This window comes from Mustela erminea, chromosome 6, assembly GCF_009829155.1.
Source record: "Mustela erminea isolate mMusErm1 chromosome 6, mMusErm1.Pri, whole genome shotgun sequence".
In the NCBI taxonomy this organism is placed as follows: domain Eukaryota; kingdom Metazoa; phylum Chordata; class Mammalia; order Carnivora; family Mustelidae; genus Mustela; species Mustela erminea.
Genome location: NC_045619.1, coordinates 45,930,956 through 45,943,688, shown reverse-complemented (window position 1 = coordinate 45,943,688; position 12,733 = coordinate 45,930,956). Strand labels below are relative to the sequence as shown.

Genomic DNA, 12,733 nt, shown 5'->3' with positions numbered 1-12,733 from the left:
AAACTGGGCTCTCCAAACTCCCTGTAAAAAAAATTAAAAAGGAAGAAGCTAAAATTAGCTAATGATACACAGAGGAGTCTTGATTAAGTCTCGTAATCACTTTCCAGAAGATGAAAAAGAACTGTATAATCCAAAAATGTGTGTTTAAAAATTCATTTGATCCTCTTACCCTTTGGAGTGATGGAGACGAAGGGAGCCGTGTGCCATCGCAGTCCTCATGAAGAGAGTTTGGCACCATCCCTTGAGTACATCTTCTGACTGTTGATTAAAGGAATTGTGTAGGCAATGACCTCTTTTGAAAATACTTCCTTTATAAATCCAAAAGTCAGGGTCCAATCTGGGGAGTAATTTAAATGGTTGATGCACTGTGTGATCCACCCCGAGAAGTGGGAAGAATGTTCCATCATACCCAGATTACAGTGCATCAATCTTTTCCCTTTGCAAGAGGATGACATTCTCAGATTTCTCCCCTTAGGGTTTTATCTATATTTTTGATAGCCTTATATTTTTAGCAAATGCTATTGTCTAACCACTGAAGTCAGTTGTCCATATGCCCAGGTTGTTATCCAGGAATATGTTGGGGAAGCTCAGATGACAAGACTGCAGCAAGTTTTGATCAATCAGAGTTTTTCACTCTGGGTTGTCCACACTCCTCTTTTCCCCTTTTCTCTCTCGCCATTTCCATGGCTAAAAAGTAACCTTGATCAGGGCTGAGTCCTTGTCTATCTTAGTCATGGCTTGTATGTGATAATAATCAATACATTTTTGATAAACAAATGAATACCGAGAAAGCAAAACATGTAAAATGAGCTTCTCATCCAAGTTAGCTGCCTTAGGAAAAAGCAACAGACATGGTAGACATTAGCCAAAATTTCTATTGACTACCTTTAGCAACTTTCAGTTAGGGTTTTTTCCTGATTTCCATCCTTCTCATCTTCCCTTCCTCACCATAATTAATACACAAGGCTTGGTCCTATGTGCACTCCCAACCCCACATTTTGAAAGTGTGTATTTGCTATGCTTTCTTCTGTCATTTCCTTACACTACGCGATGGTACAAGGCTTCTGTTCTGTGTCAACATGCCCCTCCACTTTAGACCCCAAACTGAATCAATAAAGTCTTTCCCCAAGGACTTTGTTTAATAGAATTCCTCCCTCAGTGACCCCAACTCATTCTAAATAACTCCTCTTTCTTCAGGAGGTAAATGTTAATTCTGTTCCAAGGCCAGTTTTTCAAAAGATCATTGAGAAAAGTCAAGGGGAAAAAAAAAAAAGAGGGAGGGAACTACCATTTGAAAAAGATATTTTTCTGTATTGTCTTATATTTATATCTGGAAACTCCATTAAGCGTCTTGACCGTGAAATCATAGAATTTCAGAAATAGAGGAGACCCTTAAAGGGCTATTCATTCTAGTTTTTTATTCTCTTCTGGAATTCCCTCTGCTGAGCTGGCCGAGCATAATTCAAAAGCTAGACCACTTTCTCATATATAATTCTGTGTTGCATCTGACTGATGTTTTGAAGACATCATTATTCATTTCGCAGCAAAAGGGGATAGTATTTATAGAATCTGGAGAAATGATCAACTCTGCTTGGTTTATTCTTTTGTTCCCAAGGCTAATTTGGGGGGTGGTGTGTTTAAAACAAAACAAACCATAACAAAAAAGCAACTATTTTGTAGAGCATTGCAATTATGCCTCTGTTATGCTGCAGATAGTTTCTACTAGACTTAGCTACGTATAACTCTTTATTCTCTTCTAGAGTATGAGGTCTTCAAAATAGTATTATATTATGACAACAATCATAGTTTAGTCTGTGCCATGCATGTTCAAAATGTTTTATACACTTTTTCCCACAAACCCTCCTAACATATCTACCATATAGGTAGATATTCTTATTATTCCCATTTCATAGATTCCGAAAAAAAAAAAAAAGATGAAGTACAGAGAAAATTAAGGAACTGGTTCAAGATCATGCAGTGACAAGAGGCAAGGCTAAGATTCAACCTCACCTTCAAAGCCACACTCAGAAAGTAGAGGGAGCATTAGGAATTATGCGTAGTTCTTCTGTGCTTTTATTTTCCCTAATAGTACCTGAACAGTGGTTTCCACAGTTGAATTCTTGAAAGTGTTGTTTAAACCAAGTTTTGTAATGATAGTTCTGTCATATATCTTTGCCTGTCTGTGCATGTGTGGAGGGATGAAAAAGAGGGAGTAAGAGAGAGAGCTGTCTACCCAGTGGATGAGATTGGATATTCAGGTTATTAATTTACTACCATCACCTATTGTTGACAATGGAGAAATATCATCAGAATTTTCAGATATAACGTATCGCCAATTTAGCATTGCTCAACAGATGCAAAACCTTAGTGAATATTTTACAAGAGCATGCATACACTTAAGCCATTTGTTTTATATAGTATACTATCAGAACTAGCAAATGACAGTCATACAGCTAAAGACGGACATTATTTTCCCCCAAATTTTTAAAAAATTCTAGTTAGTTAACCTGTAGTGTAAAATTGATTTCAGGAGAAGAATTTACTGATTCATCACTTACCTACAATACTCAGTGCTCATCCCAAGTGCCCTCCTTAATGCCCATGTAACCCATCCCCCTGCCCACCTCCCTTCCAGCAACCCTCAGTTTGTTCTCTTTGGTTTGTTTTCCCCTCTCTCTCTTTTTTCCCCTTCCCATATGTTCTAGATACAGACATTTAGAGATCTGTCATTGTGTGTGTGTGTATGTATCTTTTGTTACGACGGTAGAGCACTATTCTAGAAGTATTTTCATTCAGTTTATTCAGCTTGTCTCTACGCTTTATTTAATAGCCATAAAATGGGACTTTGCTACTGATACTATTAATGATATTAATAAAACTCCTGCCACAAAACTCAGTTTTTTAAAAATCATTACTAATAAAGGCAAGTTACTCTTCCCATTCGCACAAATCACCCACACTTAATCATTTCCCTGATTTAATCATTTAACTGTGTTACAAACTGTAGACAGCCATAATTCATCCCTCATCCATCCCTGGAGCTAGACAAAGGTGTCAGGTTTTAAAATCCTCTTAAGAATCCATAAAGCCCTATAGGTACTTACTGAGTCAGTGTTTAGAAATATATGTATATTATAGCCCTGGAGAAGGTGTTTGCCTGAGGCAAATATTTAGAAGGAATAAGAGGCATCACTTTGAATGGTGTCCTCTCCCTCCTGAGGTGCGGGAATGCTTACTACCTGGGCCATGTATGTTGGCACATTCAAGTCGTGTTTAACCTCTGTTAACTTATTTTTTTAAATCTACATGGTGACCAGACAAGCATAGGCCAAATGTCCTATTGCTGCAAGGGGAAGGAGAGCCTTTTCCTCTTGGAAAAAACAAAAAACAAAAACCATAATTGAGTGTGGTAAGGCCGCGCCGTATAGAGAGAAAAGCGCAGTGTCTGGACGCCCGTCCCTGCCATTTACTAGCTAATAATCCACTTGACCTCCCTGGGCCTCAGGGGATAATGGTAAGAGCTGCCCTGGCTGCCTTTGGAGATGTTTCTGAGAATCTAATGAAAGGATGATGAGAGAACTTTGCTAAATTCTAATCCACGTACCGAGCTCTATTAGTAAACTGAGAACACCTTCGAGAAGATTCTGACCTCTTCCTTTCCTATTTCCTGAGCCTGATTTTGTGGTAACCCAGGGATCCAGGACTTAGGAAAGAAAAGCTGTTTCGAACTGTGAGCTTTAATGGATGTATACGATCAGCACAGAAGAGTTCTTTACCGAATTTGAACATCCTGAGCACTAATTGTATTTCTCTCCAACAGTGTCTCTCTCGGTTCTGTTGATTCAGTTCTACCAGGGGCTTACGTTAATGTTCGCTATTTAGACAAACAGAAGAGCCTACATTTGGTCCCTTGGAGCGTGTTCAGATGTTTTAGGAGCTAATGGCAGAGCGTGCCTAATGCTGACATCTACAGGCCCCATTAAACTTAGATTCGTGTGTCTGATTAAACCAGAGGGGGAAATGAACTGTTACCATTTTAAACAGTATGAGTTGGAGGCCTTTGTTTCCGAGTAGTATTTTAAAATCTTTCCAGATTCTGATGCTATTGGAATCAAATACTCGATTTAGCCGTCAAAGAAACATGAGAAGCTCTAGGGAGGTCTGTTTTTATGTTACTATTGTTCCCTGAAACTATTTGCTCATATTATGGTTGGCCTTGAGGAATCTCTATATAAATAGTAATACTGATTATTGCAGATGAAATTTGTAATGAGAAATACCACCAAACTTCCCGAGAGCAGAATCTACGCTTGTTACTTCTACTTCCTCATCATGTTGCTGAAAATGGTGAGCGCTGTCCTGCCTGTCCTCTGAGATTTTTTTCCTGAGGATCAAATGAAATGATGATGAAAGAACTTTGGTAACCTGTAAGTCACATATTGGATGTGTTAGCAAAGTGAAAACACCTTCATGCCCATGAAGGCTCTCCCTGCCCTTTGGCTTTGTCACAGTGTTTGGTCTCTCGTCTTCGTGGATCTGACAAATGATGAAAAACACTGCCTCTTAGAAACTCTTTTTCTCCATGTTATTTCATGGCAGTTATTTTAGTTCTCTCCCGAACGTCTGTCTGTATAGCTGGAGATAGACATTTAGATATCTGTCCTTGCGTGTGCGCGCACACGTGTATGTAACTTTCATTATGACGTTTTGGGCAGTGTTCTGAACGTGCCCTATTTTTCTGGCTCCTCTTCTTTTTCTCTTTAGCATCCTTTCTCCTCCACTCACAACTCCTATAAAATGTAGACATTCCCCAGATTATTGCACATCATTTTATTGTCTCTTTTCTCAGATACTTTCAGTTCATTCATTGAATACATATTTACTGAGCCACTGGGAACATGGGACCTACTGTGGTTCACTAGCTCATTCAACAGGTCCCCGCTCTAGTCGGAGAGATACAGTAAATGAGGAAACTAGCGCCGTGATATTTGATGATTGTAACGAGAGTGATGATGGACACAAACACAGGTCAAGAATAAATAACAAGAGAGGACAAGGAGGGAAAGTGTCTCTAAGAAGATGACATCTAAACTGAGATCAGGAGAATGAAGGGAAGTTGGTGGTCCTAAAAGCTGGAGTAGAATGTTTCTGGCAAAAGAATAGTGTGAGTGGAGGTCCTGAGGTGGGAAAGAATGTGACACGTTTGTAGACATGGAAGAAGATCGTTGTGACTGAAATTGAGTGAGAGGGAGAGGGACTGACACCGGATGAGTTGGAGAGAAAGGCAAGGACCCTAACCAGTCAGGCTAAGTAGAGAGTTCAAATAAGAGCAATGGAAAGCCATTGGAGGGTTGTGTACAGCTGGTGAAATAATGGGACTTGTGACTTTAAAAGATTTGTGTATGCCAAAGAGACCGGGGACTTAGAGAAGCAGAGGAACCTGATACGAGGCTACAGACCCATTAGAAAACACCTGCGGTCATCTGGGAAAGAAACCCAAAAGTTGAACTATTTTTGTTAAGATAGATGGTCACCAAATCAATATTTCTAGTTCAGAGTTCTTTTGTCTTTTACTGCTAGACCAGTGGTTCTCAAAGTGTGTTCCCTAGACCCGCAGTATTGGCACCACCTGTGTATTTGTTAGAAATGCAAATTCTGTGCCCCGTTCTAACCTAGTGAGTCAGAAATTTAATGAGCTTTTCGGGTGATTTTGATGCATGTTACATTTGAGGACCACTACTCTAGGCAAGTGGTTCTCGACTTCTGGTGAGATCGGGGTCATCTGGAGTGCTTGCTAAACCACACATCGCTGAGCCCTACCACAGCTGCTTCCGCAGGTTAGAAGTGGGGCGGAGTGCGGGAGAAGTCAAGAATTCGCATTTGTATCACATGCTCAGGGACGCTGATACTGCGAGTCCAGGGACCACTCTTGGAGAATCATCTGCCAAGTGGCATTTCGACCTACCCCACCAATACTTTAAAACTTAGCAAGTGCAGAACCAGATTGCCTTCAGCCCCTCACCACGCTTTTTCTCCCGCCTCTCCACCTTGCCCTCGGCATTCGTATCCAAACCTGTGATCACTGTGTCCGTCACTCACTTCCTTTGTTCTGTAGTTCTTCCACTGGTAATCGTCCAGTTTCCCAGATCCAGGGCTCATGATTCCACACTGTCTTTCCCAAATGTTGACCCTAGTTCATCACCACATAGGTCAGGTTCTTACTGTCTTTTCTGGGTAACTGTTAAAACCCTTTAACTAATCTCTTCTCCTAATTCTCCCAACAAGTAACAAATGAATCATCCTTTCTAGGGATGGAGACCATAAAGGCTTCTGGCGGAACTTATCCCATCCTTGCATAGGCACTGGTATCACCTGGAGCATTTTTAAAACTATTAATTACTGGGGCTTATTCCTAGAGATTGTGATTTAATGGGTCTCAGTGGGGACCCAGACAGTATTTTTTGAAGCCCTACAGGTGGGCTGAGACCCACTGGGATATACGGAAGCGTCCTATCCAGGAAGACAGACAGGGACTCATAAGCTGATTGAATATGGGTACCAAAAGGGAAGTTTGAAGGTGAGAGATGACTGTGAGTCATGAGATGAGATGCCAGGGGACCCGTGAGGCGCAGTCGGTGAAACAGGGAATTCAAGGGGAACAACTGATATTCTGGAGGCAGAGGATGTCTGGTTCTGGATGTACTACGTGTGAGGTGTCAATAGGACATCCCAATAGAGATGTCACTAACAGTTGGAATGGGGGTCTGGGGTACAAGAAGTCTGTTCTAGAAATGATGACTGCAGAGTTGTCTACAAAGAGGTGATTTTGGGGGTGCCTGGGTGTCTCGGTTAAGCATCTGACTCTTGATTTCAGCTCAGGTCATGACATTAGGGTTGTGAGATCAAGCCCTGCACTGGGTATGGAGCCTGCTTGAGATTCTCTCCTTCTAAAAAACGAAACAAAACAAAAAGAGTTGTTTTTGAAGGTGCTGGAATAGATAAAGATCTTGAAAAAAGGTACAGGCTCTGTGTTTCCCAGTGTGGCTCTCTACCCTTATTAAAATCACCTGGGCTATTATTTTAAAATACAGATTCCTGAATCCTTCCCCCCTAGAAATTCTGATTCACTAAATCTGGGTTGGGGCCTGGGAATCAGAATTTTTGTGGCTTCTCGGGAAATGACAAAGTTGGAGACCCACTATAGGAGAAAAGAAAAGGTGTGAGGACAGAAACTTGAGTCACATCTATGTTTAGAGGATGAGAATTAAGATGGGGACTAGCAGGAAAGAAAGATCCCTAGTTGTAGTGGTGAGAGCAATACCATTGCACGGGGTCTGGAGGACAGTGGAGGAATCTGAGTTAGATGCAGTGAGGACAATTCTGTTGTGGCCTTAACCCCAGTGGTACAGCCATTTGTGTCCTTATGTTCTTCCTGTTTTAGACTGATTTTTCCTGACCATCTAAGCTCCAGATGAACCTACTTTTATCCAAAGTAATGGTTAAAAACTCAAATTTTTGAGCCAAAACGCTATGTTGAATCAAATTCTCTTGTGTAAACTTCTCTACGTAAGTGTGAGCAAATAAACTCTCTTAGACTCAGTTTCCCCTCTGTATGAAGGGAGTAATCAATCATGTTGTTTAATGTGATTTTATAATAAATAGCACGATGTATGTAAAGTACTTAACATTGTACCTGGCACTTACAAATTGTCTAATAAAAGGTAGATACTGCTTGTATGCTTCAAAGCACTGTGCTTGGCCTATTGAAAGCACCCAAAGAAGAGGATGCAAAGAAGGTTCTTGGGATCGGGCCCAGGGTCAGTCTCCCTGCTCAGCGGTGAGCCTGCTTCTCCCTCTGCCCCTCCCCTGCTGGTGCTTGCTGGCTGCTTCTCAAATAAATGAAATCTTTGGGGGGAAAAAATACTCAAAGAAATGGCTGGATTTAATTTTTATTTATCTGTTTATTTATTTATTTGTTTGTTTAATTATTTTTAGAGAGAGTTGAGGTAGCAGTGGGAGAGGGAGAGAGGAAATCTCAAGCAGACTCTCTGCATGGAGCCCGACTCAGAGCTCCATCTCACAATCCTGAGATCATGACCTGAGCTGAAACTCAAGTCTGACACCCCCAAGCGCCCCAGAAGTGTCTTCTTTTAACTTCTTTTTTTTTTTTAATAAATATTTTATTTATTTTGTCAGAGAGAGAGAGAGAGAGAGTGAGCACAGGCAGACAGAGTGGCAGGCAGAGTCAGAGGGAGAAGCAGGCTCCCCACAGAGCAAGGAACCCGATGTGGGACTCGATCTCCGGACGCCAAGATCATGACCTGAGCCGAAGGCAGCTGCTTAACCAACTGAGCCACCCAGGCGTCCCATTCTTTTAACTTCTTTTAAGGGTTGTCTTATTCAAGTTCATTCTGCTCTGATTATTTAAGCAGCCCTGCTGTTACCTAACTTCTATGCCCCCTGACAGAAGACTAGATTATGTTTAAATAAAACTGGGAAAGGGGCAGTGTCTTTCATTTACATAAAACCTTTTTAAGCTTTGGTGTCTTTACCTACAAAATATGGACTGAATAATCTCTGATCCATCTCCTGATACAAAGTATGGGAGAATGCTTTTTAAAATGTCACATGGTGGGTAGGGGTTGGTTGCGCACCTGGGTGTCTCATTCGATTAGGGGTCTGATTCAGTTTCAGCTCAGATCGTGATCTCTGGGTCATGGGATTGAGCCCCACATTCAGCTCTGTGCTCAATGGGGAGTCTGCTTAAAGATTCTCTCCCTCTGCCTCTCCCCCAATGCACCCCCCCATCTCTCTCTCTCTCTCTCTCTCTCAAATAAATAAATAAATCTTTTTAAGAGACATTACATAGGGCACCTGGGTGGCTCAGTCAGTTAAGCATCTGACTCTTGATTCTGGCCCAGTTCATGGTCTAGGAGTGGTGAGATCCAGCCTCGTGTTGGACTCCATGTTCAGCAGGGAGTCTACTTGAGATTCTCTCTCTCCCTCTCCTTCTGCCCCTCCATCCCCAAAATTAAAATAAGTAAATCTTTTTAAAAGTGTTATGTAAAAAATCATAATAAAATAAAATAAAATAAAATAAAATGTTAGTGGTGCATAATAAAGAAATCTTATAATAAACAAGAAGAAAATAGCAGTGTAGAGGGAAGAGGAGGGAGGAAAGAGAAGTTAAGTAGGAAATGTCTGTGTGACAGAAAAACAGTTGGAGGGCAGAAAAACTTGTGTGAAAGTACCTTATCATTTTAAAAGAATAAGTGAAATGGGGCCCAGGGAAGTTTAGGGACTTTTATAAGCTTGATTGCATGCTAATGGTGAGAAGGAAGAAAATCAAAAAGGGAAGGGGTAAAACAAACAACCCACCCTAAGAATTACAAGGCAAAGTTTCTCAAAAGAACTGACCCAGGAGGCCCGGTAGAACTTGCCAGGCCCTCTCACTTAGCTCTGCAAATGCTCCTCTGCCTTTGGAACTCAGCCAGGGAAACCCACATTGGACCATGGTTCCCCACATGGTAATTTCCCTGCAGCTCTCAGCCAGACAGCAGGGTCGAGCACCCCTTCCTCTCCCGGTACATACCCCATTTACCCAGATGCCTCTCCCTGTCCAGGCCAACATCCAGAGAGAAGAAATAATCAGAGATCACATCCGATTGCTTTGCTCTGGTCCCTCCATTTTTTACAAAATAAGGCTACCAAAAAAAAAAAAAAAAAATCCTTTGGATTTCTTTATTTTAGAGATTCAAACTACTACAGAGATTCAAAGAAACATAGACTCTCAAAGATATTTTAATTGGTTGTTAAACACCAAAATATCTACTTACATGATTTAGTTGAAGAGGCATGTGTCAACTATAATTTGATTTTTTTGTCTTTTTATGGCAGTTAGTCAGTAACACTAACAATAGTAGGATGATAGGAGTCTTATATATGTAGTAGTATCTTTAAGAATAAAAACATTTTTATATAAAAATGTCAGAGTTTTCCTTATTAAGTTGTATCTTATTATAGAAAAAAGGATGATGGAAGAGATATTCCCATGAAATAATTTTAGAAACAGGAAAAAAATCTACCTCTCAGACCAATGGTATGTGGGTCTCTGGGGTTTGGAGCATAGTTGCCAAAAATCTGTTAGTTCAGATCGTTACAGGAAAGATTTGTGTGCAGTTCTAATTATTCATGTATTCATTTGAAAGCCTTTCATCCCCCCCCCATAATTTATATGTATTTAATTTTAGAATTCCTAAAGCCATCCCACATGGTAAAGAAATGAGAAGGATCCAGTGATTTCCTTAAACTGTTGTTTTTGTCAATGAGATAGATCCTCCACCAGCCCAGCAAATAGCTAAGAGCACATCAGAAATTCCTTTAAGACAAACCCCCCTAATAACAAAGGTTTGTGGTTCCACAGGTTCGTTCTGAATACAGACTCAAGGGCTATGAAAGTCCTTGCCCAGAAAAGAAAAACAGTGCATGAGAAATAAGCTATACTTCAGGAAATATAAAGGAAAGTATCTGCCCTCACAATAATTTCAACTAATAAAATACATTCACTTTTCATTTCCAAAGTCAACAAACGTCTCAGGGACCATCGAAGCTATGTGAGGACACTGGACATATGAGCAGCAGTAAGAGTTAAAGGCATTCGTCTGAAAGCTCTGCCCTAGGACTCTGAAATGTACCGTGAAGTTAGGACCGTGAACAGGGATAGTTAGGGACTTTTGGTGAAATTCTTAGTCAGCCCAGTCTGATTAGTTAAGTCCTATGGGATCATCAACCAAGCCTGAGTCTGCATGAATTCGATAAGCAGCTCTTAGTCACACACTGTTCCTTACTTCAGTGTTACACGTAGTACTTTGGGGAACTAGGCGAATGACTGCAAGTTATATGTGATATAACCGTAAATGTAAGATGTTGCTCTCTTAAGCTGCCTCCATGGCGCCCAGTCCTAGTAGGTTGCTGGTTGGATTTTTCTTTCTTCTGCACCAGAGCCCACCACCTCTGGCCACCTGTACCCCACAGCATCTCCCACCTGAGCTGCTCCAGTCACCTCTGGTGCTGCCCTTTAAAAGCTCCCATCAGAGAGACCACTTTTTTTTTTTTTTTAAGATTTTATTTCTTTACTTGTTAGAGCAAGAGAGCACATGAGCACAAGAAGGGGGGAGAGGCAGAGGGAGAGGGAGAAGGAGACTCCCCACTAAGCAGGGACCCCCCCAATGCAGGACTCAGTCCCAGGACCCTGGGATCATGACCTGAACCAAAGGCAGATGCTTAACTGACTGAGCCACCCAGGCATCCCCAGAAGGACTACTTTAAAACACAGGTCTGATCGCATCCCCTTTCCTGGCCTAGAGCCCTTCCTGTGGCCTCCAGCACCCTGCGTGAAGTGGCTCAGGATGCCTCTGCACACTCCCCTCCTCCTCACCCCCCACAGCCCCCCTACCCCCATGCCGCTTGCTCCCTCCATCATTCCATTCCAGCCCTGCTGGCCTCCATGCAGCTTCCGGATCCCACCAGGCCCACTCCCACCATAGGGCCCTTGCATGGCTCCTCCCTTCACATACATACCCTCATGTCTCAGGGCCTCCGTGGAAATGCCCTCTCAGCAGACAGGCTTCCCTGCCCATCTGATCTTAAAGAATAGCCCACTGCCCTCCACATTGCTCTCATTCCCTCGCCTTGATTATTTTTCAGAGTCTGTGTGTATGGTGGTCTTCCTTTGTGTTTCCATTAATGACCATCTCTCCACATTAGAAAGGGAGCTCCGTGCAGTCAGAGGCTCACTGCTGCATCTCTGCACGGACAGCAGTGCCCACACCGAGCAGGCCCTCTATAAATCCTTGTCGGAGCTGCAAAGATTGCTTGGAGGAATGGTAAAGTAAAAGTCTTCCGACTTTAGCGTGACTGTTCAAAACAGCGACAGGCAGCAGTGGTGAGCGTTCAGGGGTGCCAAGTGCAACCTCATGATACGAGGAGAAAAGGGAGATAAAGAGAGGAGAGTGGATGCTGCTGTTTGGAACAGTTTTGCAAGCCTGGCTTCTTGAGCCTGGCATCTAGAAAAGTCTCCAACAGTGAAGGTTTCTTGGTCTCGCCAGGTAATAATCCTTCAGTCACAGACTTGCTTGCAGATGGTAACGGATTCTGTAATTCACCCAAAGTGGACGCCAGCACACGGACACAGCGCTGCTCCCTAAAGTCATCTAGGGGCTCGGGCTCCTTCTGGCTCTTTTGCTGCACTTGTTCTGTCTTCTTTGAAGTGTTCTCCACACCAGAATCATTAGCGCTGTCTCACCAGTACCACTTCTGCAGGAATTTCCTGTAATAGATAAAACTGGGGAGTGAGTGGTCCTTCAAAGGAGATGACATGGGAGCTTTCACACTTTCACTTTGCTCACAGCCAGAGTTGGTTGCATTACCGTGTTCAGATGCAAAGAAGACCGGGAAGTGTAGTCTCTGTAGTCCAGAGTTTTAGCAGAGTATATGGTCCCCCAGCTAGAGACTACATGAGCTAGAGACTAAACTCTGGATAGGGGAAGTATTCTAGAAGGAGGGGGCCATGGGTGCTGGGGACAGTTAGTGGTCTCTACTCAGATAATTAGCTGGACACTACTGGATAGCATATTCTGTTTCAGACACTATGCAAGACCCTATAATAGAAACAAAGAATTCCCACTTTGGTGGGGGAATGTGTACGGGAGGACAGGTAGTCAGCAAACCCACA

The 12,733-nt window shown here is 42.3% G+C and overlaps 1 protein-coding gene across 2 annotated transcripts in view; it reads left to right on the top strand.

Moving 5' to 3' along the window:
- LGR5 (leucine rich repeat containing G protein-coupled receptor 5) overlaps positions 1 to 12,733 on the top strand; it is a 124,388-nt gene that overhangs the window by 56,717 nt on the left and 54,938 nt on the right. The gene's annotated exons all lie outside the window — the stretch shown is intronic.